The sequence below is a fragment of the Typopeltis vanoorti genome, chromosome 6, assembly GCF_054136105.1.
Source record: "Typopeltis vanoorti isolate ZY-2024b chromosome 6, IOZ_Tvanoo_1.0, whole genome shotgun sequence".
Lineage (NCBI taxonomy): Eukaryota > Metazoa > Arthropoda > Arachnida > Uropygi > Thelyphonidae > Typopeltis > Typopeltis vanoorti.
In genome coordinates, this window is record NC_143554.1 from 42,847,994 (window position 1) to 42,861,700 (window position 13,707).

At 39.3% G+C, this 13,707-nt stretch overlaps 1 protein-coding gene across 3 annotated transcripts in view; it reads right to left on the reverse strand.

The window, feature by feature from the left end:
- LOC150105407 (sorting nexin-13-like) overlaps window positions 1-13,707 on the reverse strand; it is a 599,079-nt gene that overhangs the window by 554,991 nt on the left and 30,381 nt on the right. For 2 of the 3 annotated variants that reach the window (XM_090394134.1, XM_090394132.1), the window contains exon 2: window positions 6,560-6,619. The exons of the other annotated variant lie outside the window; for it this stretch is intronic. The gene's annotated coding sequence lies outside the window, so the exon portion shown is untranslated. The remainder of the gene's footprint in view (window positions 1-6,559; window positions 6,620-13,707) is intronic. 3 annotated transcript variants of the gene reach the window in all.

A 13,707-nucleotide genomic window follows, 5' to 3' on the forward strand; every position in this document is an offset into this window, starting at 1 on the left:
TTTTTACTATCCTTCCTTCAAGACCTCCATCACTGAGATCCAGCCATGTTTGCCGTGCAGTGTGACCTGTGGACATCAGGAAATGGAGTTCCTGATAGTCTTGCAATACTCTGGTCCTGGATGGCCTGGCTAGGATCAATCAGCTAGTGGGCTTGCCTGCAAAGGTCAATGGTGTTGCAGTAAGTCTCTCATCTTGTGTAGAGGCTTAAGTGCTGTGAGGGCATTATGTTGGAGGTTTAATGGACTTTTTACAGCACTCACAAAGAATTAAAATAGAATTTAATACTTCCTATATTTCGTCCTAGTCACTAGGACATCTACGGGGATTACAAAGACAATTAATGTAACATGCACACAAAAACTTACAATACTAAGCCCAACCACGTGGGTGACAATAAAGTCCTATCTAGGTGGAGCGCCCTCTAAGGGCAGTTGTAGGTGGCCTGGAATGTAAGGTGGGACCTCTGGCGATGACTGTTTCCCAAATCTTCGGAAGCTTAATGCAACCGTATTTGTTAAGATTTGGTTGGTTTTTGAGAGCTGCTGCTGCTTCTAAGAAAAGTCTCTCTTTCTTGAATTTGCTGTGGTGGAGCATGGTGGTTTTTTTCCATGATACTCTGTGGGTGGTGTCCAAAACATGGTCAGCCAAGCCTGAATGGCCATAGTTGTGTTTAACGATGTACGACTTGTGTTCCTCTAGGCGGATGGATGCTGATCTGCCTGTCTGTCCAAAGTACGCAAGCTTACAGGAACAGGGTACTTTGTAAACTCCAGGCAGAGAGAGAGGAGGGAGCTGATCTTTCGTAGAACGGATAAGGGTAGCCAGAAAATTTAACCTTGAATAATACAGACATATTAGTAAGCTTTGATATCTCCTCCTTGTTTACTAATATTCCCTAACTGACACTTTATCTCTCTTAGAAAACGTTTTTCCCCCTGACATCTTAGATCTCTTTTCCTTTGCCATCAACTCTGGGTATTTCGCTTGGAATAACAAAATCTACAAGCAGATAGAGGGAACCGCCATGGGCTCCCCCCTCTCACCCCCCCTTGCCAATTTCTATATGGAAGATTTCGAAAAACGAGCCATAGACTCAGCCCCACTCAAACCTTCTATCTGGCTAAGATATGTAGATGATGTGTTCTCTATTTGGCCTCATGGCCCAGACACGTTAGATTCCTTCCTTGGTCATCTCAATAGCCTACATCCAAGAATCCAGTTTACTATGGAAAAGGAAAAGAACAATTGTTTACCCTTCCTAGACACCTTAGTCACGCGCCTGCCTAATGATACACTTGCCTTCACTGTATACAGAAAACCCACACACACAGGCAGATACATTCACAAACTCTCCCACCACCACCCCTCACAACCATATGGCATCATTAAAACCCTTACCAAGAGAGCCCACAATCTTTGTTCCAGTGGAACCGCCCTCACTACTGAGCTTAACCACATACACAGAACTTTCCTCTCCAATGGCTACAGCGAACACAGTATCAAAAAAATAATCAATTCCTCCCCCATTCCCCGTCCCTCTCATCAACAAGAATTTAAAAATGCCATCACCATACCCTACATCCGTGGCACTTCGAAAAAATAGCTAAGATACTAAAAAAGTATAACCTACACACAGCATATAAGCCCCACCGCAAACTGGCTACCCTTATCCGTTCTACGAAAGATCAACTCCCTCCTCTCTCTCTGCCTGGAGTTTACAAAGTACCCTGTTCCTGTAAGCTTGCGTACTTTGGACAGACAGGCAGATCAGCATCCATCCGCCTAGAGGAACACAAGTCGTACATCGTTAAACACAACTATGGCCATTCAGGCTTGGCTGACCATGTTTTGGACACCACCCACAGAGTATCATGGGAAAAAACCACCATGCTCCACCACAGCAAATTCAAGAAAGAGAGACTTTTCTTAGAAGCAGCAGCAGCTCTCAAAAACCAACCAAATCTTAACAAATACGGTTGCATTAAGCTTCCGAAGATTTGGGAAACAGTCATCGCCAGAGGTCCCACCTTACATTCCAGGCCACCTACAACTGCCCTTAGAGGGCGCTCCACCTAGATAGGACTTTATTGTCACCCACGTGGTTGGGCTTAGTATTGTAAGTTTTTGTGTGCATGTTACATTAATTGTCTTTGTAATCCCCGTAGATGTCCTAGTGACTAGGACGAAATATAGGAAGTATTAAATTCTAATTTAATTCTTTGTGAGTGCTGTAAAAAGTCCATTAAACCTCCAACATAAAGTCTCTCATCTCTTGGTCCAGGGTTGGTATCCAAGGTTTGCTGTTGTGCTTGTATAGCATCAGGGTTTGCTCTGGCATTCCACTCATGAGCACAGTCATTGCTTGCCAGTCAGTGGGTATCCATGTGTGACTCTGTGGTGGGTGGGGAGCTCTGGTGCCAAAACTCCTTGAGCATGAATTCTTCATCCTCAAATGTTTTAGGGGACCTAACAAAGTCCCAACCACATACTGATAAGGTAGATACAGTGTTTGGTAACAGAAGTAAAAAACAAAAAGATATATGATACTAATACACATCTACCAGTTTTTTTTGATCATCCATACAGCAGGTGAAAAGCCAATAGGAAAAATGTCACTCAAAACGTTATTCAAACTTATTATTCAAAATTGTTTAGAACAACTGGCAGGACTGCCCAGAACTGTTAAGAAATTACATTCTGGTAATATCCTTGTGAAAACATCATGTCAGCAGCATTCTGAGAAACTACTGGGAGCAACATAAAGAGGTGGAATAACAGAATGAGATTTCCTTGATGTTTCTCATGAGGAGATATGTTCAGAACTTAAAGATCAAGGAGTGACAGGTGTAAGGTGCATCCTGATATGTAGGGATGGTCACCTGGTTCTTTTTTTTTTTTTTTTTGATACATCTAAGCCTCCAACATCTGTAAAAGCAGGGTATGTCAACTGTCCTGTTAGAGTATACATGGATCTCATCCAGCTTACTCTCATGCATGTCAGTGGAAAGATGAAGAAGAAATACAAAATTTAAAACAGAACAAAACATATCATATCAAGCAGCAAACAGAACAAATTAGCCACCACCACCACACCTACTCTGAGATCATTGCATGCTGAGAAGGTAACAATTAAGAAAATGTCAACATCAACTCAAACTCCTATGTCTATTCCACCATCTGATAATTTCACCATAACTGACCTTCTCATAGAAAGGCTTATATGTTGGTTGCACATGATTACTAAATAACTTAAGAAATTCACAACGTATACTGGAATATAAATTAAAATGAACTTTAATATATACTTCCTATATTTTGGCAACACCATGTTGCCATCTTCATGGGAACATAAGATTAAGACACATGCACACAGGCACTAAAAACAGCAAATGAGGTCGAACAGAGGACTACTATTTTTCCTCAAGTCCTGATGGTGTCCCCTAGTGGGCTATATTAGGTATTCTTGGCCATTGGGCTGAATTTCTCAAGATGTACATCTCCCAAATTCAGGGCAGTCTCATGCATTCAACATACTGACATCATGGTCAGTTTTGACGTCTCCTCCTTATTCACAAATGTCCCACTCAAGGAAACCTTAGAGCTTATCCAAGCCAAATTTCCTCCCGATATCTCAGCCCTATTTCAGTTCACAATGAACTCAGGCTATTTCACTTGTCAGGGAAAATTCTACAAACAGATAGAGGAGACAGCCATGGGTTCACCACTCTCCCCACCCTTGGCCAACTTCTTTTATGGAGACTTTTGAAGAGAAGGCCTTAAACTCTGCCCCACAAAAACTTACCATATGGCTTCGCTATGTTGATGATGTGTTTGCTATTTAGCCACATGGCCCTGATACACTCCTCTCCTTCTTCACACTTAAACAACCAACACTCCAGAATCAAGTTCACCTAGAAAAAGAGGAAAACAACAGCCTCCCTTTCTTAGACACACTAGTCACCTGCCAGCCTGATGGAACCTTGGTTTTCTCAGTTTATATTTGTACAAATACATTCCACAGTAATTTTGTTCATATGTAGATACTGCATTGCTTTACTTAATTTTTGTATATACATATTATTTACTAATTTCTCTTTGACTGTTTATATACTGCTGTAACCTTTGCTGCAGTTTTATTTATATGTATTGGGGGGGGGGGGGGGGTCTGGAAAGTTCTGATAAACACCTTTAGATAGGAAGGTATAGTCACAAATACTAAAAAGATTTAAAAAATAACTTATAATACTAAATAATTACAGAATTCACTTATGTAAAATTTGCTTATTTGTAGAATTTTTGGCTATTTTAGCCATTTTCCATACACTACAGGGAAATAACCAAAAAAGACAATAAAAATCAGGTTGTAGTGTAATGAAAAAGGCTATGAAACTAAGCCGAAATTCTAAAATAAACAAGTTTTAAGTGAATTTGTAATTATTTATAATAAATTTAGTTTAATCCTTTATCCAAGTGTGAGCAAACAAAGTTGGCACCTGAAAATATCTTACTGGAGTCAGTTGTAATTATTTAGTATTATAACGTCTTCCACTTATGCTTCGATTTTCAAACTGTCAAAAAAATATCAGTGATGGTGGTGGTAGGCAGTAGATGGTGTTGTGTATAGATAATGATGGTAATAATGATTCTATGTAGATGGTGGATTAAATGGTAGAGACAGAGTTGTAGAGTAGAGTAACCTTCCTCAACGAGTCCTTCAACTCCTTGGAGGTATTACATATTAATAATAATCTATACTGGGATACTTCAGAAAACTTTGCCAGAACTTTAATGAAATATAATCTCGGCACTGTTTTCAAACCTCATATGAAGTTGGTCACCCTTATCCACTATGACACTTCTCACCATCTACCGCCAAACAGCACTGGTATTATGGATAGACTGGGAGATGTGCTAATATCCACTTGGAAGAACACAAGAATATATCCAATGCCACAACTATGAACAGTCAGGTTCAGCTGATCATGCCTTGGATGCCTTACAGAGAATCAAATGTAAAAAATCTACTATGCTTCAATGCAGCAAATAGTATTTTTTTTTTTTTTGACTCAAGAGATTTTTTTAAAAAAATAATAATCAAATTTACATAGACGTAGTTGCATGAAACAATGCTGATCAAATATTTCTGGAAAGCTCCCATCTCCACCACTACCGGTTAGAAAGGAAAGTATTATCTTTGAATTTATGAATATATGAGAAGTATCATTATTTGTGAACAGATGGAAGAACTTTCTATAATGTTTGATGGCAATCATCAACCAGAAGAAAGCTTGTTTTCAACATATTTTTTGAATTATTAATCCATTTTCAAATTCCCATCTGGATGTAACATTAAGGACATTGAAAAAGAAAAGTATAGTGCTCTTGAAAATAAGGCTCTTGATTATTTTTATTTTCACTTACTAAAATTTTTACAACTAATTATATATATTTTAAACAATATTTTAAACAAAAATTCTTCTTCGAAAATGCGGCTGGTAAGGCAATAACAGTTAATGGTGCTTGCTATCGCGACATGATAATCCAGTTTTTTGTGCCTAAATTGCAAGATATGGATGTGGACGACATGTGGCTTCAACAAGGCGGTGCCACATGCCATACAGCCCGAGAAACAATTCAATTACTGCATGAGTCATTTCCTGGTCTTGTAATTTCCCGTTTTGGTGATCAGAATTGGCCAACCAAATCATGTGACTTAACGCCGTTGGACTTTTTTCTTTGGGGTTTTTTGAAGTCTAAGGCTTATGCCAACAAGCCCACGACCACCCATGCCTTGAAGGAGGAAATTGAGTGCTGTATCAACGAAATTCTGCCACATTTATGCAAAACGGTCATGGAAAATTTCGACAAAAGAGTGCATATGTGCCAGCAAAGCCATGGAGGCCATTTACCCGATATGCTATTCCATGCATAACCCTATACTGTATACTTTATGAATCAATGAGAAATTACAATTTTTAATTAAAAACCTGTGTTTTCTATCAAAATTACTTCTTGCGTGAATTTTGGGACACCCTGTACCACCAAGAGTGCTATAGTTTACTACCTTTCATGGATATAATTCACATTAAAAAATAGCCAAAAATATCTATGAATATACATGAACATTATTAGTATGATATGCCAGCAAAGGTTGGTCGATTGGTAGAGCCTCTGCTACTAATGGCTCACGTAAAAAGTTTGAGCACAGTTAGTAGTTGGAAGGGGTTAATCGTTCAATGCTGTTGACACACTTTCCCTTGATGATTCTTTGGGCTCCCTGGAGGTGTCACATAATAATAATAATATTAATTAAAATTAAAATTTAAAGGTTCAATTTTTCAGAAAACAAATGACTTTGATTTTCTCCCCACCAAATCTTAACTCTCAATTATTCTCAAATACCAACCTAAACCATGGACCAAGGAATTCATATGTTCATGCATCGCCATAGTATTTTTATGCTAAAGCCTATAGCATCTAACACTGGATTCTGTAATACTCAAAAGCATGCACATGTAAACATCCACAAATATAATGCCATGCACAAGATATACCTACTTCGCTCCTTAGCAAATTACTTAGGATGGTAATTTTTGCTTTACATTTCAATGCATCAGTCTAAAAAAAAAAAAAATATATATATATATATATATATATATATCATTACTGAAATGTTGAAGCAGCACTTATGTAATAAGATTGTTTTGGAATTTAATGGAGCAAGGGTCACACTGGGCTAAAAACATATAATAAATAAATAGCTTATATTGGTCTAAAAACTATATATAAAAGTCAAAATAACAACAACAATCATAAATGAAAAATTTCTTAAAAGTATACTATTTGATAAATAAGTAAGACAGCATAATCAATGTAGAAAAACAAATGTAAAAGATGTGTATAAAATGGATGTATAAAAAGTATAAAAATATTAAAATACATAAAACACATTTACAATAACTTAGAATAATAAGTATATAATTTATATATGGTGGTAAACATTAACACTCTGTAAAAATTTAAAACTCAGGTTCACACTAGATGAGTCTGATACACCTGCCTGAGTGTGTAGCGTCTCAAATTATAAAAATAGCTAAAATAATGACTGCATTCATTGGCAAGGGCAGTCAATTAAAATATGAGTAATGAACAGAACTCACACACACAGGAATGTCACCAAGTAGGAAAAAGCATGCAAAATGTCTATGACCTATGCAGAGCCAAGCAAGAATAATTTCCTCTGTTCCCTGTGCAGGCTAGACTGCCATAATTTCATTTCAGACTTAATTTGATAGAGATTATTATTAGTCTCTCTGATCCAAGATAACTACCACAGGGATAGGAGTGTTTGTCTGAAAATCTGTGCATGATAGAAGCAGGTGGTGGATGTTCGAGAAACAAGCTGACCTCGCTGCAGTAATTGCAGCCTTGTTTCCCTTAATCCCAACAACACATGGAATCCAACAGAAACATACAAAGTGTAGCTTCTATAACTGAAAGAGGAGGTGTGAATTCAAGAGAGCACTGGATGCTGCTGTAGCTCTAGACTTGTTATTGCCTGAAGATAACTTTGCGAGTCTGAATATACGAGGGTTGTTTGAAAAGTTTGGTAAAAAAAATAACATATTCTCCATCGAGGTCTACACATTTGGTCCAGTGAGTTTCACAGCCTTGATGACATCCTCATGCAAAGAAAATTTTTTCCCACCAAGCCAAATTTTTAAGTTTGGGAACAAGAAGAAGTCACACGGGACCAAGTCCTGAGAATATGGTGGCTGTAGAACCAATTCAAACCTCAATTCATCCAATATTGCCAATGCGACGGCCGATGTGTGAGACAGTGCGGTCTTGATGAAAGAGTACTTTTTTGTGCGCTAATCTAGGACATTTTTTGTTCAGTTCTTCTTTTAAACGGTTCAACAGTTTTTTAATTGACACATAATAGACTCCTATTATTGTCTTACCCTTTTTCAAATAGTCTATCATGATAATTCCTTGGGAATCCCAAAAAACAGTGGCCATCAATTCCCAGCTGACAAAATGGTCTTTGCTTTTTTAGGTGCTCTTTCAATGAGCATTGTCCACTGTTTTGACTGCTACATGGACTCAGGTGTGTAGTGGTGGATCCAAGTTTCTTCCACAAGTCAGTGGCTTACTGCCATTTTCTTTCTATGATCCTCATATTACATTCCCCCCCCCCCCCCACCCCCCCCCCCCCCCACCCCCCCCCCCCCCCACCCCCCCCCCCCCCCACCCCCCCCCCCCCCCACCCCCCCCCCCCCCCACCCCCCCCCCCCCCCACCCCCCCCCCCCCCCACCCCCCCCCCCCCCCACCCCCCCCCCCCCCCACCCCCCCCCCCCCCCACCCCCCCCCCCCCCCACCCCCCCCCCCCCCCACCCCCCCCCCCCCCCACCCCCCCCCCCCCCCACCCCCCCCCCCCCCCACCCCCCCCCCCCCCCACCCCCCCCCCCCCCCACCCCCCCCCCCCCCCACCCCCCCCCCCCCCCACCCCCCCCCCCCCCCACCCCCCCCCCCCCCCACCCCCCCCCCCCCCCACCCCCCCCCCCCCCCACCCCCCCCCCCCCCCACCCCCCCCCCCCCCCACCCCCCCCCCCCCCCACCCCCCCCCCCCCCCACCCCCCCCCCCCCCCACCCCCCCCCCCCCCCACCCCCCCCCCCCCCCACCCCAGCTGAGTGAAAAGGAGACAGATGCTGCTTGGGCACTGATCAAGAGCTATTTAACAACAGCAATGTCTGAGTGTATTCCAAAGGTGAAAAGACCAAATAACGTAGCAGTAAACTGGATGAATGAAAAGATTAAGCATGAAATCTGGAAGAAGGCGCCGTGGAAGCAACACAAGATGAATGGTAATAATCAGTTGCATGAAGAGGACAAAGAGCAGGCCAGGAAAGTGACTTGGATGGTAAAAACAGCAAAAGTTCAGTACGAGAATAAATTAGCCAATCAAGTAAAGAATAATCCTAGTAAGTTCTTTTGATATATGGCAAACAGAAGAAAAAATGACTATAGAAGAATTGATTGCTAGTTCATGACAATGGCAGATTGGTAACCAATGCAGAAGATATAGATGAATTATTCAATAAAGAGTTTGTCAGTATATATGTCATCCTTGAAAAGAAAACACTAAGAGAAGCTAGAGTGCAGAAGGGAAAGATGGTGAATGAGCAGGAAGTATGAGGGATTAAATAAACTCAATATTAACCTCCCTACCAGGCAATGTGGATGAAATAGTGACACCAAATTGCACTTCTTATCCATGTTATTCAATGGGTGTTAGAGCTTCGTATGCAGATTTAGCTGAACATCAATAGACGTCATGGCCGGTTGGGGGGTTAATAACGCAGTAGGAATTGACAATATATCATTGCAAGTATTGCAAAAATCCTCTGGGGAATTAACAGCACCTTTGACACACCTTTTTAACATCAGTCTTGTGATGAGAAAGATTACCTATTGCAAGACTGATGGGGCATAAGACTGTCTACAATCTTATCCCCCATCATTCACAAAAGTGGGATAAGAATGCAACTACAAATTATAGGCTAGTCTGTATGTCTGGAGTTGTTGTTAAGGTGTCAGAGAAGTTGGTGAGAACTAGAATTCAGAAATGGGATAATAGCAGTATTTTTTATAATGGTCAGCATGCATTTGTTAGGTGGGGGGGGGTCATGTGTCAGCTATCTGCTTACCTATTACAACAAGGTGATGAATTCACTGGATAAAGGAGATGCATATATATATTGGTATACTTGGATTTTTCAAAGGCCTTTGATAGACTGCTGACAAGCTGGTGGCTAAACTGAAACAGATGGAATTAGATAACAGGCGAGCAAGATAGATAGCTGATTGGCTATGAAATAGGTATCAGTAGGTTGTGTATGGAGAAGTGGTATCCCAAAAGAGGAAGGTCATTCATGGAGTGCCACAGGGATCTGTTTTGGGATCATTATTGTTTAATTTCTTTGTACAATAATGACAATGGAACAGGCTTAACTGGAGATACATAGTTGTTTGCCAATGATGCAAAGTTTGGAAGAACTATAACAAGCAGAGTAAATGTAACCTTGCAGGAGGATCTCGAGAGACCATGTGAGTGAAGCTATCAGTTTAATGTTGTGAAGTGCAAGGTCTTGAAATTTGGTAGACAAGGTTGGAATGCACAGTATACAATTAATGGGGAAATGTTGAAGAAAGTGGAAAAATTAGTTATCTGGAAGTGATGGCAGACAGAACCTTAAAGTTTAGGAGTTAAATTGCTAAAACTGTAAAAGCATCACAATGAATAATGGCAAGGAGGATACTGACAAGCAGAAGCAAAAAAGCTATGGTTCCCTTCTATGTTGGTGAGAGGTTGTTACCAGATTAATGTAGAGGATATTTTTCAGAGAATAGAGTGAGAAAGAAGGGTAGAACAAGAGGCAACCCCTGGAAACTGTATAAGGAGGGTGTGAGCAGAGAACGTAGAAGTTGTTTGCATTGAGAGTGACTGATGAGTGGAATGAATTGCCTGAGAGTGTAGTGAGTGCAGAAACTGAATGAAGGCATGGTTAGATATTGCATGAGAGGGAGTATGGACCTCCCACAATGTGTAGTTTGAATCCATGAGGTCAGATGTTAATAAATCCTACCAAAGTATTAACATGTTATAGGTTTACAACCTTCTGTGAGTGGGAGTTACATTAAAAAAAAAAAATGCAACTTAGAACTTTTTTAAAGTTTTATAAAATAGATCTGAAATAGTTCATTTCAGATCTATCAATACTATTAATTATTATATCAAATGGAATAAAGGAAGGCTTCAGTTTACACCAAGATTAGGTTCTTGACAATACTGGCACAAACAAAAGCAGCAAAAAAAACATAATTGGAGTCAACTAGATACATTTTCTGGCATACAAAAACAACACACATTACTTTTCCATCTATATTAGCTCAAGAAACAGAAAGCACTTTATATTGAAACACACTGGAAATTTTCATGCCATCTCTGTGTCAATACTTGCAGCTTCCCCTGTACTTGAATAATATATCTATCAATACTATCAATTATTATATCAAATGGAGTAAAGGAAGGCTTCAGTTTACACCAAGATTAGGTTCTTGACGATACTGGCACAAACAATATATAAATTTTGGTCCATTGTTTGAAACTGATGAACCATTCCTTGCTTGTAGTAAAAAAAAGACCCATTTTCACCTTCATTCACTGGTCTTATCCATAAATAAAGCCTGTATTATGGGATACTGCACAGCTTCCTGGCATCAACCCAAAACACAATTTTTTTCCCATCATGTTTCCATGTGCATATGCCATCTAGGAGGTATTAACAATAACTGATAATTGCAAAGAGTCTGATTTTCTCAAAATTCTTCATTATGGTTTAAGAGTTGAGCAAGCCAAGTTCACGGCTCTATATACATGAAGTCTTCCTTCACCAGCATCTGTTTTTCTTATAACTTCCATTCTTTCCTCCAAATTCATGACTTCTTATCAGCACGTTCAATGGCGCTTTCAATAATACTGGTCAAGAAACATACAGACAAGAAATTAATAATTTATTAATGCAGACATTTTGATCTAAAACTAACAGATCATGAGTACCCATGCAATTCAAACGGTAGAGCAACAACAATGGATTGTTTTTTGCCTTTTACACATACAAGCAACATACTAGAGTTGCATACTCTCACCTTACTATAACAGATAAGGTATGATAAAAATTTTTTTTTTAAAATTAATTAAATAAATAAATAAAAAACAGGGAAGTTACTGATTATCATTAAGCAGGTTAAGACTCTCTTAACCTGCTTAACTTGCTCAAATGTTTGTACAGGAAAGGTTCATTTTGATTTGAATTTGGGTGCGTAAAAGCAATTCAGCATGAGATCTCTTTGAACTGCCTACTTAAAATGACACTGCTATAAAAAGCAAGCAAGTCTAGGACTAGAGGATGTGGTGATTAGTGTCCACTTCACACAGTGCCAGACCAGATTTTTCATTCTTATTACAGATAACGTAAGACTGGTGTTCAGGGCGAATTCTCCATGCTTGCTGCACAAGCTCATTACTTGAGAAAGAAGTAATATTTATTTGTTAATAAATGCATGCATTTATAAGCATTCCATTTAGGCTTTTATTTTTGTAGATAGAAGACATCTTAAGCTTGTGTTGCAATAATTGAGCTATGCATTGTGTATCGAAGGCCAATGCTTGCTTGTCTCGTCAAAGCTACCTTGGCTTGCTCGGTTGTGGGATCTTCCAAGTCCTCGCTGCAGCACTGTGATCTCATGTGCACGCATAGCAATTTCTGCTCCCTTCACTTCGTCTTAAACACAAGCTATATGCAGTCAAAGTAACTCTAGCCAGTGAGCTTCAGCCAGCCTTTACAAGTGTGCGCGTGTTGCTTGGGAAAATTAAGTTACAACCAACTTTTTATGACGATGTTATTGACCAGTTCATAAAGAAGACGTAGGGTAGAATTTGTATTAAGTAGCTAAATTGGAAAAGATAGAATATCATTTGTAAAATAAATGTTGTATTTGTATGATTAAATGTACATAAATTTCTAAATATATAGTTTTAAATGGTCAATAATTCATTATTTTGCTAATCAGACTTCAATCACCTCTCTGAATAACAAGAGCAAGTGTGAATTTCAAGACCAGCATTCGCCCCTGCTGTTGTTCCTCCAGTCATTTTTCAACAGAACATCCTATTTATCTGAAGTAAGAACAAAATAATGAATTACAATGAACTAAACATGAGGGAAGGAAAAAAGAGAGAGAGAGAGAACCTATTTAACACAAGTGAAAGGTAACTGAAATAGATTTTATTAAGAGGAAAAAATGGGAACTGAATTTTGAAGGTGACAATGAGTGAAACAATCCAGAGCCCACCAATCATAGAGAATATGAATTTTGAAGATGTGACATGATATGGCCAAGACAGAAAGAAACAGTCCATTTTTTGAGTCATTTTTGGATTGTAACCACTTAATGGCATTAAGTTCTGATAAGTGCTTCAGAGGAACATTTGTTAGATCCTATTAATAGACCTTGCCTCCAGAGAACAATGGGAAGGATGATGAGACATTTTGCACTTCAAATGAAAAAGACCAGAGTTCGATTCTTGTTATAATAAGAGAATTTATATATATATATATATATATATAAAGATTATGGGTGAGTATTCCGGGTGTGCTAGATGTGCGGTGATCATCCACAAAATGTCAGTATCACCCATATTATATTTTTGCATTTATTCCCGTTAAGGACTCCCCCAATTGTTTGCAGAATTAAAATTGAACACAATATACTAATGCTTCATTGTCCTCTTCACGAGGGTAATAAAGCATTCGTGCTTCATGAAGAGGGCACTTTTCGACACGTAAACATTGCGTCACATGCGCGTAATTGCCCAGTTGTGTGCTTTCAAAATGCAAACATCTTTTGCACTCTTTGAAAATATGTAAAGAGGATACAGTGGGTCAAATTCTTAGCAATGTAGTATTTTTAAACCGTTGAGAAGGCATGACTAGGTGAGCTAAAATTCTGAGCTCACTCAGCACCTAACGTCTGTGATTGGTTATTATATCAACCAATCCAATTGAAAGTTGTCACTTGTCATGAGTTGAGCGCTTTTAATATCTGATGTATATTACACACAGTTGTTGCACATGTTTT